This window comes from Macaca nemestrina, chromosome 13 (assembly GCF_043159975.1).
Source record: "Macaca nemestrina isolate mMacNem1 chromosome 13, mMacNem.hap1, whole genome shotgun sequence".
Lineage (NCBI taxonomy): Eukaryota > Metazoa > Chordata > Mammalia > Primates > Cercopithecidae > Macaca > Macaca nemestrina.
Window position 1 is genome coordinate 82352863 of NC_092137.1, and position 21581 is coordinate 82374443.

At 35.7% G+C, this 21581-nt stretch overlaps 1 long non-coding RNA gene and 1 pseudogene across 2 annotated transcripts in view; one reads left to right on the forward strand and one right to left on the reverse strand.

Moving 5' to 3' along the window:
• Window positions 1-21581, forward strand: part of LOC105465346 (uncharacterized) — a 182125-nt gene that overhangs the window by 133985 nt on the left and 26559 nt on the right. The window lies entirely within an intron of this gene.
• The window catches only part of LOC105465453 (nocturnin-like), a 44003-nt pseudogene continuing 25437 nt past the window's right edge, over window positions 3016-21581 (reverse strand).

A 21581-nucleotide genomic window follows, 5' to 3' on the forward strand; every position in this document is an offset into this window, starting at 1 on the left:
AGCATTTGATAGAGGATTGGAAGGTAATGCTAAAGAAATACATAGACAATCCCATGTCTGTTGTACCAGGAAATGTAGATACTTTATATTTTCATTGGAAGAAGAAATAATCACCATTTATTATTTTAAAATACAGATATAACAATCAAATAAGAAACTTTGGAAAAACAAAATAAGATGTACCATTTATTAAGTGTATACTTCAGTAATGTTACGTACATTCACGTTGTTGTGCAACAACTTTCCTGAACATTTTCCTCTTGCAAAACTAAAACTCTATAACGGCTAATCCAATTGGGGTATAATTGACAAGAATTATACATATTTACAGTGTATTATATGATGTTTTGATATATGTATACATTGTAAAATGATTAAATCAAGCTAATTACCCATCCCCTCCTTTTTATTTTTTATTTTTTTTTGGTGGTGAGAACATTTTGCATTTCCTCAGTAATTGAGTATATAATTTATTATTATTAACTGTAGTAACCATGCTGCACACACAGATCACCAGAGCTTATTCATCTAAAACTTTGTATCTTTTGACTAATCATTCCTCATTCCCTTCCCCCACCCCCTATTCTCTACTTGTCTGGATTCCACATACAGGTGAGGTAATACAGCATTTGTCTTTTTGTGTCTGGCTTATTCTACTTAGCATAATATTCTCAAGGTTAATCCATGAGGTCACATAGGACAGGATTTTCTGTTAAGACTGAATAAATATTACGTTGTATATATACATCACATTTTTTTTTTTATCTATTGCTGATGGACACTTAAGCTGATTATGCATCTTAGTGTTATAAATAATGCTGCAGTGAACATGGGGCTACAGATATCTGTTTAACATCTTTATTTTATTTCCTTTAGGTATGTATGCAGGAGTAGGACTGCTAGGTAATATGGTAGTTCTGTTTTTAATTTTTTAAGGAGCCTCAATGCTATTTACAATGGCTATACTAATTTATACCTTCCCACTAACCGCATGCAAAGGTTCCCCTTTCTCGGCATCCTTGCCAAGACTTTATCATCTATCTTTTTGATAACAGCCATTGTAATAGGTATGAGGCAGCATGTTATTGTGGTTTTAATTTGCATTTTTCTGATTAGTGATGTTGAACATTTTTTCATATACTTGGCCATTTGTATGTTTTCTTTTGGAAAATACCTGTTCAAGTCCTTTTCCCTTTTTTAATTGGGTTTTCTTGATATTGAGATGGTGTGAGTTTGTTATTTTGGAAATTAATGCCTTATCAGGTTTACAAATATTTTCTCACATTCCACAGGCTTTTTTCTCTGTTTGCTGTGCAGAACTTATTTACTTTGATATAATTTCATTGTCCATTTTTGCTTTTGTTGCCTGTGCGTTTGAGGTCATGTCCAAAAAATCATTTCCAAGACAGATTTCAAGAAGCTTTTCCCTTGTCTTCTACTACTTTTACAGTTTCAAGTGTAACAATTAAGTGTCCAATGTCATTCTTCTATACATGGACACTGTTTTCCCAACACCGTTTATTGAACAGACTCTTCATTCAAAGGTCTTGGCAACTTTGTCAAATAGCAATTGACAATAACTCTATTTACTTCTTGGCTCTCTGTTCCAGTGGCCTAGATATCTGTTTTTATGTCAGTACTATGTTGCTTTGGTTACTATAACTCAGTATATTTTGAAAACACGTAATGTGATACTCTCCGCTATGTTCTTGTTTCTCAATATTGATTTGACTATTTGTGTTTTATGTGTGTATAGTTCAATATAGGTTTTAGAATATTTTTCTATTTCTGTGAAACATGCCATTAGAATTTTTATAGGGATTGCACTGAAGGTACTGATTGCATTGGGTAGTATGGCTGTTTTAACAGTATTATGTCTTCCAATTCATGAACATGGAGTACCTTTCCATTTATTTGTGTCTTCAATATTTGTCATCAGTTCTTTAATTTTCAGCTTATAGCTTTTTTTAACCCCCTTAAATTCATTCCTAAGTGGTTTTATTGCTTTCGATGCTTTGTAAATGGGATTTCTAAAATTCTTTTTCAGATAGTTCTTTGTTAGTACATAAGGGCATGAATTTTTCCAGTTGATTTTGTATCCTGTAAATTTACTTAATTTGTTTATTAGTATAATAGTGTTTTGGTGGCATCTAAAGTTTTCTGTATATAAAATTATGTCATCTGCAAACAGAAAATTTTATTTATTTATAATTTAGATGCCTTTTATTTCTTTCTTGCCTCATTGTTCTGACTTGTATTTCAAGTACTATATTGAATAAATATGGTAAGAGTGGGCATCCTTGCCTTATTCCTGATCTTAAAAAAGACTTTGGCTTTTAGTTGTTGAGTATGATGTTAGTTGTGGGGTTTTCATACATGACTTTCATTAGGTTGAGCTACATTCCATCTGTATCTAATTTGTTGCAAGTTTTTTAAAATCCTGAAAAAATGTTGAATTTTGCCAATGCTTTTTCTGTTTCCATTAAGATAATCTTAATAGATTAAGGAAATTATTTTTAATTTAATCTTAAAATATTATCTTTTTCATTTTATTAATGTGGTATATCATATTTGATTGACATGTATTGAATCATCCTTGTCTTCTAGGCATAAATCCCACTTGATTATATTGTACAATTCTCTTTATGTGTGGCTGAATTCAATTTGCTAGTATTTTTTTGAGGATTTTTTGCATCTATGATCCAGGGATATTGGCCTGTAATTCAATTTTCTTGTGGTGTCCTTGTTGGACTTTGGTATCAGGGAAACATTGACCTTGTAAAAATAATTGGGAATTTTCCCTCTTTTTCAGTCTTTTTGAGAAGTTTGAGAAGAATTGGTGCTAACTATTCTTTTTTTTTTTTTTTTTTTTTTTTGGAGTGCAAATACCTTTTTTTGCTATAGGTTTTAATTGAAAAGATCTGTGAACTAAAGGGTGTATTTTCCAAGGGCATGCTGGAAATAGAAAATGAAATGATAGAAACTTCCCATGTTTCTATCCTTCCTCTGGCATTGTCATATCCTATTTGTTTCCTGAAACATCCCGTTAAGACTCTTGTGATTAAAAAGACAAAAGCAAGTATTTAGAAAAGTCCATCAGGTTCCTCAGTAAAGCTGAAGTCACACACTAGAGACAGGTGGTCTGAAGGATAATTGAAGGAAGGTAGCCTGTTGGGTCCAATCTGTTCTTCAGTGAGCAGATTGAGAGCTGACCTTACATTTAGAACATGTTTAGAATACCAGATGTAATCCAGGGTATGCCTGCACTCCCCTGAGGTCCGGATCTTCCAGGTAGTGTATGGGGGTTCTGACTGCCCATCAGCACTCAGCAGCTTGTAGGCACTGTTCAGGTTGAGGCTGGAGGAAGCAAAGCGTTTGTAGACCTCTTCTGTTGGCTCTGTGTTGAAGTCCCCACACACAATAAGGGGAATCTTGTCTCCTTGGGTGATGTTTTACAGGTTCTGAAGGAAGTCACAGCGTTGAGCTGATCGAAACCGCTCCCAGCCAGTGCTTTTAGATGGGTAACAGCGATGCAGAACTGTCGGCCTGACTCCTTGGACTCCAGGGTCTGTGCAATGGCCACCTGGTTGGTTTTCAATGTCATGGCTGTTAGCCTAATATTGGCACTGTTGTCTAGCTTGAATCGGTTTTGAAGAAAAAATAAGGCACAGCCATCTGGTCCATTGTTGTGTTCTACATCTAGACAAGGTGACCAGGGTTTCGGGAAAACGTGCCTCGATAGCCTAGTCTACTGAGGAGTGGTTGGAAGGTGTCAAAATAGTGGTTCACCTCTTGGAGGCACAATATATCAGGCTGGTAGGCCAGGATTTCTTCTAGGATGAGACATTTCCTTTCTTCCCATTTGAGTGCTTCAACAGGGCATTGTACAAAGTTGTCTTTGCCTTCTCCAAGAGCTTGGGCGAGGATGTTCCACTGCATAAACCTGATAGGCGGGCGGGTGGGTACCAGGGCAATCTATCCTCAGATCCATAAAATCCCTCTGGAACCGGGGAGGTCGGGTGTGCAGGATGGCCCTGCATTCCTCAAGAAGCTCTTTAGGATCAGTGGGCTCCAGATGTTCTGGGTCAGGTGACACCAAATACTCTGGGGGCTGGGAGGCAGCGCTGCTGTTCAGTGTCTTGGTGAGAGCACTATAGAGTCTGCTTGTACTGGTTCCCATGGAACATGCTGTTGGAGAACACGACCTCGCGGCTCCAGAGGCTGCTGAGACCGCCCTAATTATTCTTTAAATGTGTAATTTGCCAGTGAAGTCATCAAGTCCTGGGCTTTTCTTTGTTGTGAAGTTTTTACTTTTTGATTCAATCTCCTTACTATTGTTTCATTCACATTGACTATTTGTAATTTTGACTTAGTAAGTTGCATGTTTCTATTAATATGAATGTATTCGTTTCTTCTTGGTCAGTTGGTTGATATATAATTGTTCCTTGTGTCTTATGATCTCTGGCATTTCTGTTCTGTCAATTGTAAAGTCTTTCATTTATAATTTTTAGTCTTTTCTTAGTCTAACTAAAAGTTTATCAATTGTATCTTTTCAAAAAAAAAAAAAAAAAAAAAAAAAAAAAAAAAAAAAAAAAAAAGGCCTTAGTTTCCTTGATGTTTTCTATTGTTTTTCTAGTCTGTTTTTTTTTTTAATTTCTGCTCTGATCTTTATTATTGTGTTTATTCTTCTGAATTTTGCTTAATTTGTTTTCTTCTCTAGTTTTTTATTGTATAAAGTTAGGTTGCTTGAGATCATTCTTTTTTCTTAATTTAGGCATTTGTTACTATATACTTCTCTCAGAGCTGCTTTTGCTGCATCCAATACATTTTGATATGTCATATTTTTATATGTCTTAACATTTTATTTTTCTTAATTTCTTATTTGACCCTCTGGTTGTTCAGAAGTGTATCATTTAATTTCCACCTATTTGAGAATTTTCCAATTTTCCTCTTACTAATTTCTAGTTTAATACCATTGTGGTCAGAAACTATTTTCAATATTATTTTAATTTTCTTAAATGTGTTAAGACTTGTTTACTGACCTCACATATGATGTATCCTGGAGTACGTTCTGTGTGCACTTTGATTTTGTAGTTTTTTTGTTTTTTTTTTTTTTTAGAGATATATATATTTTTTTGTTTTTCCTTTCAGTTTTTCACCGTGTGCACTTGAAAAGAATGTGTATTCTGCTGCTGTTGAAGAGAACTTTCTGTATATATCCAGAAGGTCCATTTGGTCTAGACTGTTTAAATCTGCTGTTCCTTTACTGATTTTCTCCCTGAATAATCTATCCACTGTTTAAAGAGGGAGTATTGAAGTTCTCTACCATTATTGTATTGCTATTTATTGTTCCCTTCAGTTCTGTTAATATTTGCTTTATGTATTTAGTTGCTCTGATAAGTTTAATATTTTAGGTTTGTTGGTACATGTGAAGGTCTGTTGTACATGTTATCACATCACCCAAGTATTAAGCCCAGTACTCAATAGTTATCTGTTCTGTTCCTCTCCCTCTTCCCACCCTCCTACTGCAAGTAGACCCCAGTGTCTGTTTCCTTCTTTGTGTTTGTAAGTTCTTATTTAGCTTCCACTTGTAAGTCATAATATGTAGTATCTAGTTTCCTGTTCCTGTGTTAGTTTGCTAGGGATGATAGTCTCCAGCTCAATTTGCATTCCTGCAAAGACACGATCTTGTTCTTTTTTATGATTGCATAATACTTCATGGGATATATGAACCACATTTTCTTTATCCAATTTGTCATTGATGGACATTTAGGTTCATTCCATGTCTTTGCTATTGTAAACAGTGCTGCAGTGAACATTTGCGTGCATGTGTCTTTATGGTAGAATGGCTTATGTTCCTTTGGGTATATACCCAGTAATGGGATTGCTGGGTCAAATGGTAGTCCTGCTTATAGCTCTTTAAGAAATTACCCTACTGCTTTCCACAAATGGTGGAACTAATTTACACTCCCACCAACAGTGGATATGGGTTTCTTTTTTTAATGGTCATTCTGACTGGTGTGAGGTGGTAACTGATTGTGGTTTTGATTTCTAATTCTCTAATGATCTGTGATATTGAACTTTTTTGAGAAGTATCTGTTTATATCCTTTGCCCACTTTTGTTTTTCTCCTGTAAATTTAAGTTCCCTATAGATGCTGAATATTAGACCTTTCTCAGATGCATTGTTTCTTAGTAATTTTTCCCATTCTACAGGTTGTCTGTTTACTGTTAAGAGCTGCCCAGCCAAAGAAATTATCAAGTTTAATTAGATTCCATTTGTCAATTTTGCTTTTGTTGTGATTGCCCATTCCTATATCCAGGATGGTATTGCCTAGGCTGTCGTCCAGGGTTTTTATAGTTTTGGGTTTTGCATGTAAGTCTTTAATCCATCTTGAGTTGATTTTTGCATATTGTGTAAGGAAAGAGTCCAGCTTCAATCTTCTGCGTATAGCTAGGCAGTTGTCTCAGTACCATTTATTGAATAAGGAGTCTTTACTCCATTGCTTGTTTTTAGCAGCTTTGGCAAAGATCAGATTGTTGTAGATGTGTGGCTTTATTTCTGAGCTCTCTATTCTGTTCCATTGGTCTATGTATCTGTTTTTGTACCAATATCATGCTGTTTTGGTCACTGTAGCCTCGTAGTATAAAGTTGGGTAATGTGATTCCTACAGCTTTGTTCTTTTTGCTTAGGATTGCCTTGGCTATTCAGGCTCGTTTTGTTTTTTGTTTGTTTGTTTGTTTCCATATAAATTTTAAAATTTTTCAAGTTCTGTGAAAAATATCATTGATAGTTTGAAAGGCATAGTGTTGAATCTGTACATTTCTTTGGGCAAAATAGCCATTTTAATGATATTGATTCTTCCAAGGAATACAGGGAGGTGAAAGATCTCTATAATGAGAATTACAAAACATTGCTCAAAAAAATCAGAGAAGATACAAACAAATGATATTTTTGTATCTAAACAAAGTTTTTTAAATGACCGTTTTGTCTATAGTGTGCATAATGGGTTGGGAAAATACTGGTTTCTAAGCCATTAGAATAGTCCCTGGAAACAGTGATAGTGGTTGGTTAAGTATACTGATAATGGGGATAGAAAGAAAGACATTTGAAGATATTTAGTGAAATATCTAATACATTCTAAACCTAAATTCTACATAGAATATAAGGAGGAGAAAGGCATCAGGAAGGACTTCAGTTTTTGTGGGTTTATAGCAAGGGAATGGAAAATGAGTAAATTCGATGGATGGATCTAATTAATGGTAAATTATGTGGATAGAGGTTTATTTCTATGAGCTGAAGATCTGAGAAAAGCCTAGTGCTGCTGTAGCTCAAAATGTATTTTGGAGATTATAAAGAAAGAAAGATGACTATGTGACTAACTTTGAAAGTGTTCCATGTCAGCTGATAAAGCATACAGCACATTTATTGGAGGAAAAAAGCAAAATTACAGTAAAATATGTCATTATTGAAAAGGTAATAAATTCTTACTACTTATGTAAATGTTCATATATAAGAAATGAAAGGAGAATGAGACCACCTTGTATTTGGATGGTCAGAAAATTGTAGCTGGAAGAGGAAAAGCCTTGGTCAGACCAGGATTTCAGAAATAAGTATAGAATATAGTGAAAGAGCAATTTTGTTATGAAAACACAAACATCAGATTCTGCAGAGTCAATGAGTTGATTAATGTGTATGAAGATTTTAGACTGAGAATTAATAGAAGATAAAGTTGGAAAGATGTTTTAAGACCTGATAGTGAAGTGTCAGTATACCAGACAAAAGGCAAGATTTTGTCCATGAAGAAAGGGTGGGTCATTGAAAAATGGGGGGGTCTAATAAGAATTACATATCAGTCAATCCAGAAGACTATATATGCAGTGATGTTAAATCAGTCCACATTCTGAGCCGCATCATGCCTACTGATGAAAAACATATGCCTTCTGGAAATAAGGATAAATATGTCAATATATGTAGCTCACTAAAATTTTGCCTCACTAATATGGTTGGCTGTGTCCCCATTCAAATCTCAACTTGAATTTTATCTCCCAGAATTCCCACATGTTGTAGGAGTGACCCAGGAGAAGGTAACTGAATCATGGGGGCTGGTTTTTCCTGTGGTACTCTCATGATAGTAAATATGTCTGATGAGATGATGGGTTTTTTCAGGGGTTTAAGCCACTTTTGCTTCCTGCTCATTTTCTCTTGCCGCTGCCAAGTAAGAAGTGTCTTTTGCCTCCCACCATGATTCTGAGGCCTCCCCAGCCATGTGGAACTGTAAGTCCAGTTAGACCTCTTTTTGTTCCCAGTTTTGGGTGTGTCTTTTTCAGCAGCATGAAAATAGAATAATATACTCAGCATCCCAGGATCTACTTCAGATAGCAGTTGAATTAAGCATAGTGTACATTGACTTCTACATTGACATCATAGCATTGATTGTTCCACAAAACTTCACAAATTCTCCTGGATCTATCGTTGACCAAGACATACAGCAATAGTATTTGCTTCTTCTACCTCTCATGTGTGTGGTTATTTATGGTATGCTCACTGCTGGTAAAAGAAGCCTCTTCTTGACAATCACCTGTTTTATCAAAGTCCTTTGGCTCTAGTAGCTGGGGACTCACAACTCAACCATATAGCAGTAAACTCTACCCTGTATTTCACTTAGAAATACTGCTTTCTTAGATTTCTAGAAACACTCAGGCTTGATTTCACCTATATTTCTACTCTAGAAAATTAAAACAAGAACAAAGGTCTTTAGGAAAAATTTTTAAAGGAAGATTTACTTCTTATAGTAAAAATGTAACAGTGCAGTAAACCTGGTGTCTAAAAGGGTTTCTTCGCTAAATCATCGAATACATTTTTAAATGCAGTGTCTACTATTCCATAAAGATTCAAATGCATTATGTGGAGAATGTTTATTAGATTTTCACTAGCAAAAAATGGAAAATTTTGGCAGCAGAGTTTATTTTTATTATTGTACTTATGTTTTTTTTTTTTTTTTTTTAAATAATAACACCAATGTATAGGTCAGTAAGAATGTCCACATTTGTGGAAGTTTTATCTTTAGATCTTTCCACAAATGAGATTTTAGACATGTCAGCATCTCAGTCAGGGCCAAGATTAGGGTGATTCAAGTGAGGACAAGGTACTATATTAAAATATTATTTATCTCGATCTCAGTTTTCCACACCTCCTTTTAATTTGATGCCTCGGGCAAGTAACTAAATTGACTGTAGTCCGAAACAAGGAGTTTAAGAAAATGGCTTTTTAAGTTTGTCTGTGACAACCTCTCATACCTGGTGATTCTCTTTAGCAATTAGTGCCAGAAATCCCACTCTACATTCAGTCATAATGCTTCTTCAGGACCGTACTGTCCTCTGGTCTGAGAGTAGCACCTCCAAGTCAGCATTTAGAAAATCAGCCTTGAATCTTGGAATAAAAGTACCTAGTTTTCTAGCATCTGGTTTTGTATCGTTGAGTGAATTTATACAATGTTCATTAGTAATGTCACTGCTTAGAATGAGAAATATAAAACAATGGTTAACAAAGTTTAATGTACATATTAATCACTTGGAGATTTGGTTAAAATACGGATTCTGAGTATGTAAGTTTGGTGTGTGATATGGTTTAGATATTTGTGTCCTCCAAATCTCATGTTGAAATGTGATTCCAAATGCTAGAAGTGGGGCCTGATCGGAGGTCATTGGAACATAACACCATCCCCTTGGTGATAAGTGAGTTCTTGCTGAGTTAGTTCACATGAGATCTCATTGTTTAAAATAATATAGCACCTCCGCCCTCCCCCTTGGTCTGGCTTTTGCCATGTGACTCACCTGCACCCATTCACTTTCTGCCAGAAATGAAATCTTGCCAACCAGAAGCAGGTGATGGTGCCTTGCTTCCTGTACAGCCTGCAGAACCATGAGCCAATCAAACTCTTTTCTTTATAAATTACCCAGTCTCAGGTGTTTCTTTATAGTGATTCAACAACACACTAACACAGTGTAGGATTTAAATATGTTTCTATATATCTAACAAGCTCCTATGTAGTGATGTCCCTCCATGGCTCATGCTTTGTGTAGCAAATCCCCCAAATCTGAAAGTATTAGAGATATCCAAAGGTTTTGATTTTTTTCAAGTTACTGTATCCCAGGCAGCATCTTTTTCTTTTAAAACTCAAAATGCTGATAGATAGGGGACACATGATTTTGAAAACAGACTACAGAATTACACTGGATTTTGGCTACAACTGAACAATTCCCATACATGAAAAGTATGATCATCTCCATTAAAATATTTGGTCTACCCTAACTCGTGTCTGCACCATGACAAATAATCCTTCCAACAACTAAGAGTGGCCAACCTATCATTAAAAATCGCCATGGCACACGTTTACCTATGTAACAAACCTGCACATGTACCTTGAAACTTAAAATAAGAAAAAACCTTTGGCAAAGGTGATGTCTGCCTATGGTACTTGTACCCTAGAGAATAATCCCTAACAGTACTGGAAACTGAAGGCATCGTTATGGCATCAAAACCCTGTATCACGCTCACTGAAAATAAAATTGCCCACTCCTAATGAAGCAAAACTAAAAATTATATTCACAAAGGAGCTTATCATGCACAGTCAACAATTTGAATTCTGTTCTCAATGTATGGTAAGCAAAAAGAACCAGCAACTAAACAACATAGCAAAGAAATGTGATAGAGCCAAATCTATCTCACTTTTTTTTTTTTTTAATGTAGCCTTATAACTGCAATTGGAAACAATCTGGCAGGAAAGAAAATACGCAGCCTGAGAGACTGTGCACACTTCTCTAGTCAAACAAGTTACACATGTGGTCCCCCAAAATGTATTGAGAACCTACAGTGAGCCAGGCAATTATATACACTGGTGAATGCATCTACACACATGTACTATGTTACTGGTACCAGCATCACTGTGGTGGGTTATTGCATCTTACTCAAAACACTAGACAGGGTCAGTTGTGTGCTTTACTGGCTTGGCACATCATACTGTAATATTCCTCTACCAAAAAGTGAGTTGAAAGACTATCAAAAGATGATCAAAGAGCTTCTAACACTAACGTTTGTCCTCTAGTAACCATAAAAATAAGATTTGGTTTGATTAAAAAATATATTTACTCCTTAAGACACAGAATGTCTTGGTGGCATTGGTGGTTGCCTCGCAAAGGTAGTTTATTCATCTCCTTCTTGGCCTCTTAATTATCCCAGCTGCTTTTACTATAATCTTTAATAAAGAAACTTGCTTCTCTATGGGCTTCAATACTCTCTCATTTCTATCTGCTTTCCTGGAAAGTACTTTCTGGATCCATATCTTTCGTGACATTTCATCACGCTTAGAATCTTGTCAAGGAAGAACAAATCAGCTAGATGACACAAATATACTATCTTACATTTCTGGAGATTAGAAGTTCTATGTGGTTCTTACAGGACTAAAATCAGTGCTTCATTTTTACTGGAGGTTCCAGGAGAGAATCTGTTTTCTTGTTTTTTTCTAGTTTCTACAGGTTACCTACATTCCTAGGCTTGTACCCCCTTCTTCCATTTTCACAAAGGATCATGTCAACTTCTGCATTTTTCATATTTCCCTTCCAATTTTAACCCCCATTTTCTTTCTATAAATCCCTTTCTGATTGCATTGGGACTACCTGGACAATCCAGGATAATCTCCCCATCTCCAGAAACTTGACTTCATCACATCCACAGTCTTTTACCCTGCAAGGTAACATATTTGCAGGTTCTGAGGATTTGAACACTGACAGCTTTAGGGGGCTAGAAATTTGTCCACTACAGTACCTTATCTGCTTCCCAAATAAACACAAACAATAGTTTTGACAAATGCTTTGCCCCTTCAAAACATAGAGAGCATTATTCCAGCCTCAAAAATCAGTTTCCTTTTTTACTTCTTTACTCTGGGACTCAGGCTGATGGAGCAACCTGCTATCTGGAGTATTACCAACAGACTTGCAGAAAAAAATAGAGCTCTGGGTGATTTTATACTGAAAAATAAAGGTCCCATAAGTGACACACATTACTCCTGCTCACAAATTATTAACCATGACCAGTCTTATGGAGCTACACTATCACAAGAGTGCTAGAAAGTGTAATCTCAATATGTATCCAGAAAAGAGAAACAAAAATAGATATTAAATATCACCATTAATCACCCCAGGAAGTGATACCATATAGGTACCTTTCATTCTCAATGCAATTATTAACTTCTTAATAAGTGGTTTGTCTTAATTTATTAAAATTTTACAGGCCATAAGCTCTGGAAAACTGGCATAGGTACATGTACTGGAAAATGTAAACAAAGTATTTCTTAGTCTACTCTTGTATTATGGAGTCTATGTTCTTCAGGAATGAAAAGCACAAATTGGATTAGACTAAATATTGGCTTCAAAGAAAGTCATTTTCCTTAGGGTAACTACTCTAAGGTCTATCAGTTGAAATTTAGGGCCAATAATGTGTTAATCTTGTATGCCTTTAAATATTTAGACTTTTTAAACAGCATGGAATATGTGATTTATTCAACTTGACCGGTGCTGAAATGGAAAAACAACTTGAAGGAACTTTAACTCTGAGTATCTGAGTAAGACTAGACTATACTAGACTATATTGATTAATATGTAATATAATAAATATTGAACTTTTTGTACTTTAGATTTCACCTTCCAAGATAAATTTGATATTTTTTACATTTATACATTTTACATAATTTCTCCTTTGATTTTGATAAAATTAGAAGGTCCATGCACAACTAAAGGGCATATCTCTATAATTGACATGGTAGCTTGGGATTATTTCTGCCACTTAATGTATATAAGATTACATAATATACATTAACTTAGACAAGATGGATAAAAAATGAGTAAAGATGGGAAGATAACCTAATATAAAGTGAGATCTTAGAGTTAACTTAAATAATTTACTCATACAAGTTATTTTATTAGTCTTTTGGAACTTTTTAGCCCTCAAACCAAACTGCTAACCCATGATTCCCAGAAGATTCAGGAAGAGCAGTGGGTGAAATTGGAGATATTAACTCATTAAGGTGGAACTAGTCTCTAAAATTGATGACCTCCTCCTATACAGGGGAAGATCTATCCCCGTTTGATTAAAAAAAAAAAAAAATGGAGGGTATTTGGGTAAGTGTTTATCTTTAATTTCTTATTTTCCCTAGAAGAGACTTTTTACTTGTGGGGAGTCTATATCATCTGCATTCTGTGCCATTGAAGATAAAAGAGAGGCTGGGCATGATTCAAGCTTTGCAGCATCTTATATAAACTAATTTTTAAGTCACAGACTTCTGAATTCTTTTTTCTGCTTGTCTTTCTAGTAAATTGGGACAAAAAAAATGTTTTCTTTGTATTTGCCTAAATGTATTTTTTCAGATATCTGAAAAAACTCCTGATCTAATATTTTCAAGAGTTTTCTTCAAGCATATATCTGTCTTTGTTAAATCTTATCTGTCTTCATAGAAAGTTTTTCTATCTGCTGTCAGATTTTATTCACCAACTTTTCATTCATAGAGATGCTGAGAGCAAAGACAATAGTAAGGAAGAAACAGGAGCCCTTCTTGTTGAATCTCTACCTGAAACTCCTTACCCTGACTATATTTCTAGAAGGCTTATGTCACCTAAGTTCTTAAAAAAGAAAAACTTAAGTGCCAGAAGACTACTAAAATAACAGTATTTTTAAGAAACCCACTAAGCAAAATTTCAATTCCTTCTTAAATCTTTTGGTTATAATTGCAGGCAAAGGTGCTATCCTCAGCATGAATTTCTGTCTTCCTTACGATTATTTTCAAAATGTTCAGTTCATTATCAAATCATAAGAAAATGTTTTCTTTTCCCCATTTCTCATTTCTAATATATGCCATCTATTTGATAGATAGAAACAGACTCCTAAGCCTTCCTTCTATCCCACTCTACCTCCTGCCTTGCCTATTATAGAGTTGAACTCAACTAGATCATTTAATTTCCAGTGAAATAAATTTTAAAAGAGACAGTTATTATTTATATATAGTTAGAAATAATGGGGCTTACTCGGTCCAAAGCAAATGCTTCATGAATAACTACTTATTACAGGGTAGTAGTAATGTTGGCACTGCTAAGACCCTGATAGTTTCTTGTGAGAGGGTGTTCTGTGCACCAAAGAATGGTTAGCAGCATACCCTCCCTTCTACCCACTAAATGCTAGTAGGACTGACACAGTTGTGGTAATGAAAAATGTCTGTAGACATTGCCAAGTATTCCCAGAGAAGGGGGAGGAAAATCATCCCTGATTGAGATCTAGTGATGCAATAGGTTTTGTGTCTTTCCCATTCTACTAAGCAATTCAGATTCTTAAAAAATCTTATATTCTTTTGACCTCATTTGTAAATAAAACCACTCCTAGCATTATACCTCTGCACCAATGCATCAAATGGAAATGTAACTAGCAAGTCTTAGAGCATATGGGGAGGAGGCAGAGCTTTAATTGAGTGCTTGCATATGGATGAAAAAATTAATTAAAGTTGCAGTAGTGTGTCATTAAAATCTCTGTGACATGTTAAATCACTGAGACTGCTCCTAAGGAATATGAAGGTAAGGTGTCTTTGCTAATTTGGCATATAATACCACACTTGGAGACTCGCTTTGCTCCTTCCTCTGTTTCAGATTGTTTTTCTGGAGCTCATTAAACAATCTTCTGAATGCCTTCATAAACATTATTTGGAGCATTTTATTTTTTTAATCAATTCATACTGTTTTCCTCGGACTCTCTCATGCTCAGCACCATATTAAGTTCTGGCTGCCCTCTAATTTCCTCATCAATTTCTTATAGATTTACCATATCTACAATTTGTGAAGCTAAAATTCCAGAGGAAAAAAAAAAGGCATTGAACCAGTTCAGAAAATCTACAGCCATCTTTGGAGAGCAGAATCTAAGAAACTAATGCAGAAAAGCTTCAGGTGCATCTGCTATTGGATAGATACTTCAGATAGATGTGTTTTACAAAGCCAAAGTCAATAACTGGAAACCAGGGTATTAACACCATTGATCAAACCTTAATAATTTAAGAATTATGGGGATTAAACTCATATTGATGTCACTCTTTTATGACTATTGATCATAAAGTGAGGAGGTTGAAAAGACTCAAATTGTAGAAAACAGACTTAAACAATTTATAATAAATCTAAATGTTGAGAATTGACTATTTACTAGATACTATTATTGAGTTACATGTATTAAATTTTTTTCAAGAATCCTAGAAAGTAATTCTTATTTCTCAGATACAGATGACAAAAATTGAGGCAAGGAAATATTAAGTAGATTATACAAGAGCAAATGGTAAGAAGAAGATTCAAATGTAGCCAACCCAACTTCTGAGTCAGTGCTCCTAAGATAGAATGGGGCTGATGTTAATATCCTTGTCTTCTGAGACTTTATTATCGCATAATTACGGAGATATTTTCAACACACAGTTTAAATATTTAAGTCTTAAGCCAGAATCTTGTAAGGTTAATGTTAATTTCTTATGATAAGTCAGTGAATTTTCTGGCAGGAAGTGAAAGACAGGCTAGAGAAGAGACAAGTTCGAGACAAGTTCACCAGAATTTTCAAAGTAAATATTTTCGTGTTGTTTTGTTTTCTTGGAATGTTAGAGAAGATGGATATATACTTTAGGATAATAGACATAATAATTTTTTTAAAAACCTTATTAATTAATGCATTTTACACTTTGTAAAGCACTCAAAGACTTCTCTAACTTACTGTACATGCATGACACCCATTTTAATGAAAAAACTGAGTGAGGTTAAGATCTATGACTTCATCAAGATTGCAACCACCCTGAAATTCTACCAGTGACCTTAATGATGATAGGATTATTATTCAGTGCCCAATTTACACTCGTAAATTTTTCCTAAAATTGCCTGCCTCTCCAAACACAAATAACCATGCAAACATCCATATGCTCACATCTCCCTATACACACACAGTTCTACTGAATATCTCTCGTTTCTCTTAGATCCTCTGCATACAAGGAGTACATTTGTGTTAGGGCATTATTGCATTGCTATTAATACATATCTGAGACTGGGTAATTTACAAAGAAAAGAGGTTTAATTGGCTCATGGTTCTTCAGGCCTTATAGGAAGCATGGTGCTGGCATCTGCTCTGCTTCTAGGGAGACTCGGGAAGCTTACAATTTTGGTCGAAGGCAAAGGGGAACAGGCACATCACATGCAAGGGCAAGTGAGAGAAAGGGTGGGTGGGGAGGTGCCATGTGCTTTTAAATGACCAGATCTTATGATAACTCACTATGGAAGACAGCACTTGCTCCCACAACCCAAACACCTCCCACCAGGCCCCACCTCCCACATGAGATTTGGGCAGGGACAAATATCCAAATAATATCGAGATTCGTAAGTCTTCAGTTAACAAAAGTGCACTCAGCTACCTAAGGGTTCCTGGGATCCTTTTTGTTTACTCCCACAAAGCCTAGGCTAGGGAATCATTGTGAGTTGATGTTTGGGTAATAGTTTATCATCAATACTCAAAGGCAAACTATGAAAATAATGGACAAAATAATCTGGAAATATATTCATTGAGAATATGTCTGAAACTTTTGTAGACTTGATATATTTGATCTTCTTTCCCCTCAAGAGCCTTTCTTGCAGGGGCGGGGAGGGAGAAAAGGAAAACCTTGTTACAGTCCATTGAAATGCCATGCAACACTACCACTGCTAACAACAACATGCAGTCTACACCGTTGCTTTTTGAAACAGAGAACTGCAGTTTCTCATCAAGGAATTTCATTCTATAAAGAGTTGCCTGATTAAAGTGAAGGTGATTACATAAGGGCCTGCCCAGGGTGGGTGTTGGGAAAAGGGTGATGAGGAGGTGGAAGACAGCAAAACCTGGAAGTACTATTTTAACAGATATTCACGATTATTTCAAAATACAAAGGCTCTCTTCCCTTATTACCAAGCCTCTAGTTTCAAATCACTTGTTCGATTCCACTTCTGTTACTAATATGATTACCAGTATCAAATATTATGTTTACTGTAAAAATATTATATTTTAAATAATAATCAGGGTTGGCTTAAAGAGGGCTTAGAAAAGGTAGCCAAAGGTGAGTTAGAACATTTTTCAAATTGAATTTTTTTTTTCTTATTGATGTTAAAAGCCCTCATTTCTCCTGCCTACTCTATATTCCTTAAGCATTGCATATCACATTCTAGAACCAGATGGCTTAAGCAAAATGTTATTAGACTGCTACCTAGCTACTTCCTCTTCTTTGCCCCTAGGATTCTGGGCACAGATTGGTTCCTGCCAGGCATCTGAAAGCTCCAAGGAGGGAAGACTATTCCCATCCACTCTCTCTGTCCTCACAGCTGGAGAGGTGTCACCATGACAGCTGCACTGGTTTTCCAGCATCCTTAAACCATTCCTATTGAGCTCTACACACAAGAAATCTTCCTGTACCTCATAATTAGATGTGTGAAAGTAGTCAGAGAAATATGGTTATTTTATACTTTCAGGGGGCTCTTTCAAATGAATTTCAATAAAACCTTGCATCATGTTTATCAAACATTTTATGCTTTAGCAAAGAGTTTTTAAAAATTAAAATATCACATTGGATAAGTTAAATATAGAGAAATTTTTCAGGCTTATGCAAGAGGCTGAGTCTGAAGTCTGACACCCAGAACTAAGAAAATTCAAGGCTACTTGGGTCCTAGAAAATAGCCAGGGTTTAGGAAACAGAGGAATCATGCGACTTTATGCTGGATGTGTAAGAATAACAAGGTTTTGAGCCAATCAAACCTAGTGTTGAAGATTGACCACATAATAGATATGATAGTGTGATTTCCACAGGCAATACAAGGAAACACTAGGCCGGGCACGGTGGCTCATGCTTGTAATCCTAGCACTTTGGGAGGCTGAGGCTAGTGGATCACCTGAGGTCAGGAGTTCGAGACCAGCCTGGCCAACACTGAGAAACTCTGTCTTTACTAAAAATACAAAATATTAACCAGGCATGGTGGCAGGCATCTGAAACCCAGCAGCTTGGGAAGCTGAGGCAGGAGAATCGCTTAAACCCCGGAGATGGAGGTTGTGGTGAGTCAAGATCGTGCCATTGCACTCTAGCCTGGGCAACAAGAGCAAAACTCCGTCTAAAAAAAAAAAAGAAGGAAACACTAATGCCTCTGTCTCACAATGCATACTTGCCCACTTGGGTTAGTACTGTCATATAGATTAGTGCTCGCCATATATCATTTTCTTGCATTTCCTGGGTTCTAGACATGTCTTGAGGATCAGCCCAGATATGGTGTTAATTTAATTGTACCTAACCAACTTCAGCAGGATCTGGACTACCTGAAGAACCGTGGTAAAATAATAAGTGCACCATTTTTCTGGTCTCTTCTAAAGCTACCATTCTTAAGTGTTACCACAAAGACACTGGTGAAACTTAAGGACAGTAACAGAAAATTCATGATAGGCTGGAGAGCCTTCCTTTTCCCTCTCATTGATTCCATCTCTAATCATTGCATTTTATATTATTTTTCTCCAAAAATAAATGTAGCTTCAACCTTTTCTACCATACATCTTCCCAGGAAGATAGTGCCAATTAATCGAAAATAGAATAAGATATTAAGACAAAATATGTGTGTGTGAATATATATATCACACATATATAATATATCACACATTATATATATATATTAAATATATAATACATATATTACATATATTATATATGTATACACACACTTTAGTTCTCTGGTTCTCAATGGGGAAAAAAAAACTGTCCTAGAAAGGATTTTATGTGATATTCCATTCTCAATTTCTACCAGCAACTTCCTCTCTAAAATTAAAACATACAGTTGGTGTCGTGCCTTATACCTGTAATCTCAGCACTTTGGGAGGCTGAGGCAGGCAGACCATGAGATCAGGAGTTTGAGACCAACCTGGCCAACATAATGAAACCCCATCTCTCCTAAAAATACATAAAAATTAGCCGGGTGTGGTGACAGGCACCTTAAATCCCAGCTACTTGGGAGGCTGAGGTAAGGAGAATCACTTAAAACTGGGAGGTGGAGGTTGCAGTGAGCTGAGATTGTGCCACTGCACTCCAGCCCAGGTGACAGTGTGGGATTCTGTCTCAAAAAAAAAAAAAATACACAATACAATGTCAGAGCTAAGATTGGGGTGTGTGTGTGTGTGTGTGTGTGTGTGTGTGTGTGTGTATGTATGTATAAATATATATGTGTATATATATGTATAAATATATACATACACACGATAGCACACAGATGGATTATTGTTAAGTCTTAGCAGTTGTAAATATACTGACTTGGATTATTTGTTTTTGTTTGGTTTGGTTTACATGAGGGCTCAACTGGGGCCGGAGGATCCACTTCCAAGGTGGCTCCCTTATGAAACGTGTAGCTTTCTGAATGCTGGATAAAGGCCTCAGTTTCTCTTCACATGGAGCTCTCTTAAGAATTCTCATGACATGTTTACAGGCTTTCCCTGAGCCAGTGATCCAAGATACCAAAGAGGGAGCTAGAATGCTTTTTATGATCTAGACTCAGAAGTCACATTGTGTCATTCCACTGTATATCACACAAGGCTATCCCTAATTCAGTGTAGAACAGGACTACACAAAAGAGTGAGTAAGAGCAGGGAGGAGAATTAAAGACCATCTTGGAGACAGACTGCCTCATGCCTAATATTATGAGAAAAAAGTATAAAACACCACTTAAATTAGCATTTCATGATCTTTATGATCTTGTCCAAACCTTATCTTTCAATATCATCTTCTACTCTACCACGTATCTCCTTCAGAGAAAAAAACAATGAGTATTTTGCTATTTTCTATTTACCTTCATGGCGTTCTCTCCTCTAAGTCTTTCTTATGCTGCTATGATTTGAATGTTTTTGTCCTCTCTGAAGTTCATGTTGAAATTCAATCCCCAATGAAATAGCATTAGAAAGTGTGAACTTTAGGAGGGTATTTAGCATTGAAGGCTTCACCCTCATGAATTATTATGTTCCCTTATAAAACACCTTGATGGAAATTTCATCCTTTTCTGCCCTCCTCCCTTCTGCCATGTTAAGGGCACAGTGTTTTTCTCCTTCAGGAAAGACAGGGTTCAAGAAACTACCTTGTACGCAGACACTGAAACCTCGCCAGACAACAAAACTGCTGACACCTTGATCTTGGACTTCCCAGCCTCCAGAACTATTTGAGACATAAATTTATGTAGATTTGTAAATTAGCCAGTCTGTGGCCTTGTCTTAAAGCAGCAAAAACAGACTAAGACATATACCCTCCTCTGTAATTAAACTTTCCTGTACATATATCCTCTTTATTCATGCCTACATGCCCCCAGAATCTTTTCTAACTTTTATCTCTTTTTGCATTTTAAATTTTATGTTCTTTTTTGATTTAATATCCCTTTTTGTTTATAGTAAAAGTATTTATGAATATGTTATATTTCATAATGAATTCTGACTATTTTAAGAGATGGGGTCTTCCACTATCACCCAGGCTGGTGTACAGTGGCATAATCACAGCTCACTGAATCCTCAAACTCATGGGCTCAAGCGATCCTCTCACCTCACACTCCCAAGTAGCTAGAACCACAAGTGTGTGCCACCATGCCCAGCTCATAGGTTTATCTTTGTAGAGAAAGGAACTTGCTATGTAGCCCAGGCAGGTCTCAAACTCCTGGTCTTAAGGGATCATCTAGCCTTTGCCTCTCAAAATGTTGGAATTACAGGTGTGAGCCACTACACCTGGCCATGACATTATAAAATCTGGAATGCATTTTCAGTTCATCTGTTTAATGTTTATAGTAACTAGCATCACTGTATTTAGCATCATCATAGACTTTCAATAAATATTTGCTGAAACAATTGATTTAAACTATCAGAGCAGATCAGATAGGAAAAAAAAAATGGTGGTAGACAGCTCATTAAAATTTTACTTCAAAGAAAGATATCTTGCCTTATCCTAGGTTTAAAATAAATCTAAAAATAAGAATATTAACAGATTTAATATTTGATTAACTATCTCATACAGACACGTAAGTGCATAATGTTTTAATCTAATTCTCACAACAAATCTGAAAAGTATCACATTTCTTTTTCATTATTAATGAATGAATTGATGCTGTAAGAATTAGTAGGTAATAAAGTCCAAATGTGACCCTAAGTCACTTTGGGTCTTACTCTGTTTTCACTGTTTTAAAATAGCATCCTCAAAATTTATATCATGAAATCTGTGCAAGAAAGCAGAACCTCACATTATTCTCATAATATTCAAATACATCAAACACAATGAGAAACTGATTAACGTTAAGTAATTACAAAATCACATTAGTTTTGACTAAAAGAGGCAGATAATTGATAAAGTTAGGTCAAGCTCTTGCTTCCAGTACATAGAAAGTTTAGAGGTATAATTTTCAAAACCTATTACAAAGATTTTACATACACATACTCAAGTATAAATTTACACAAACCTGATACGTCATGATAAAAGAAAGGAACATATGTCTT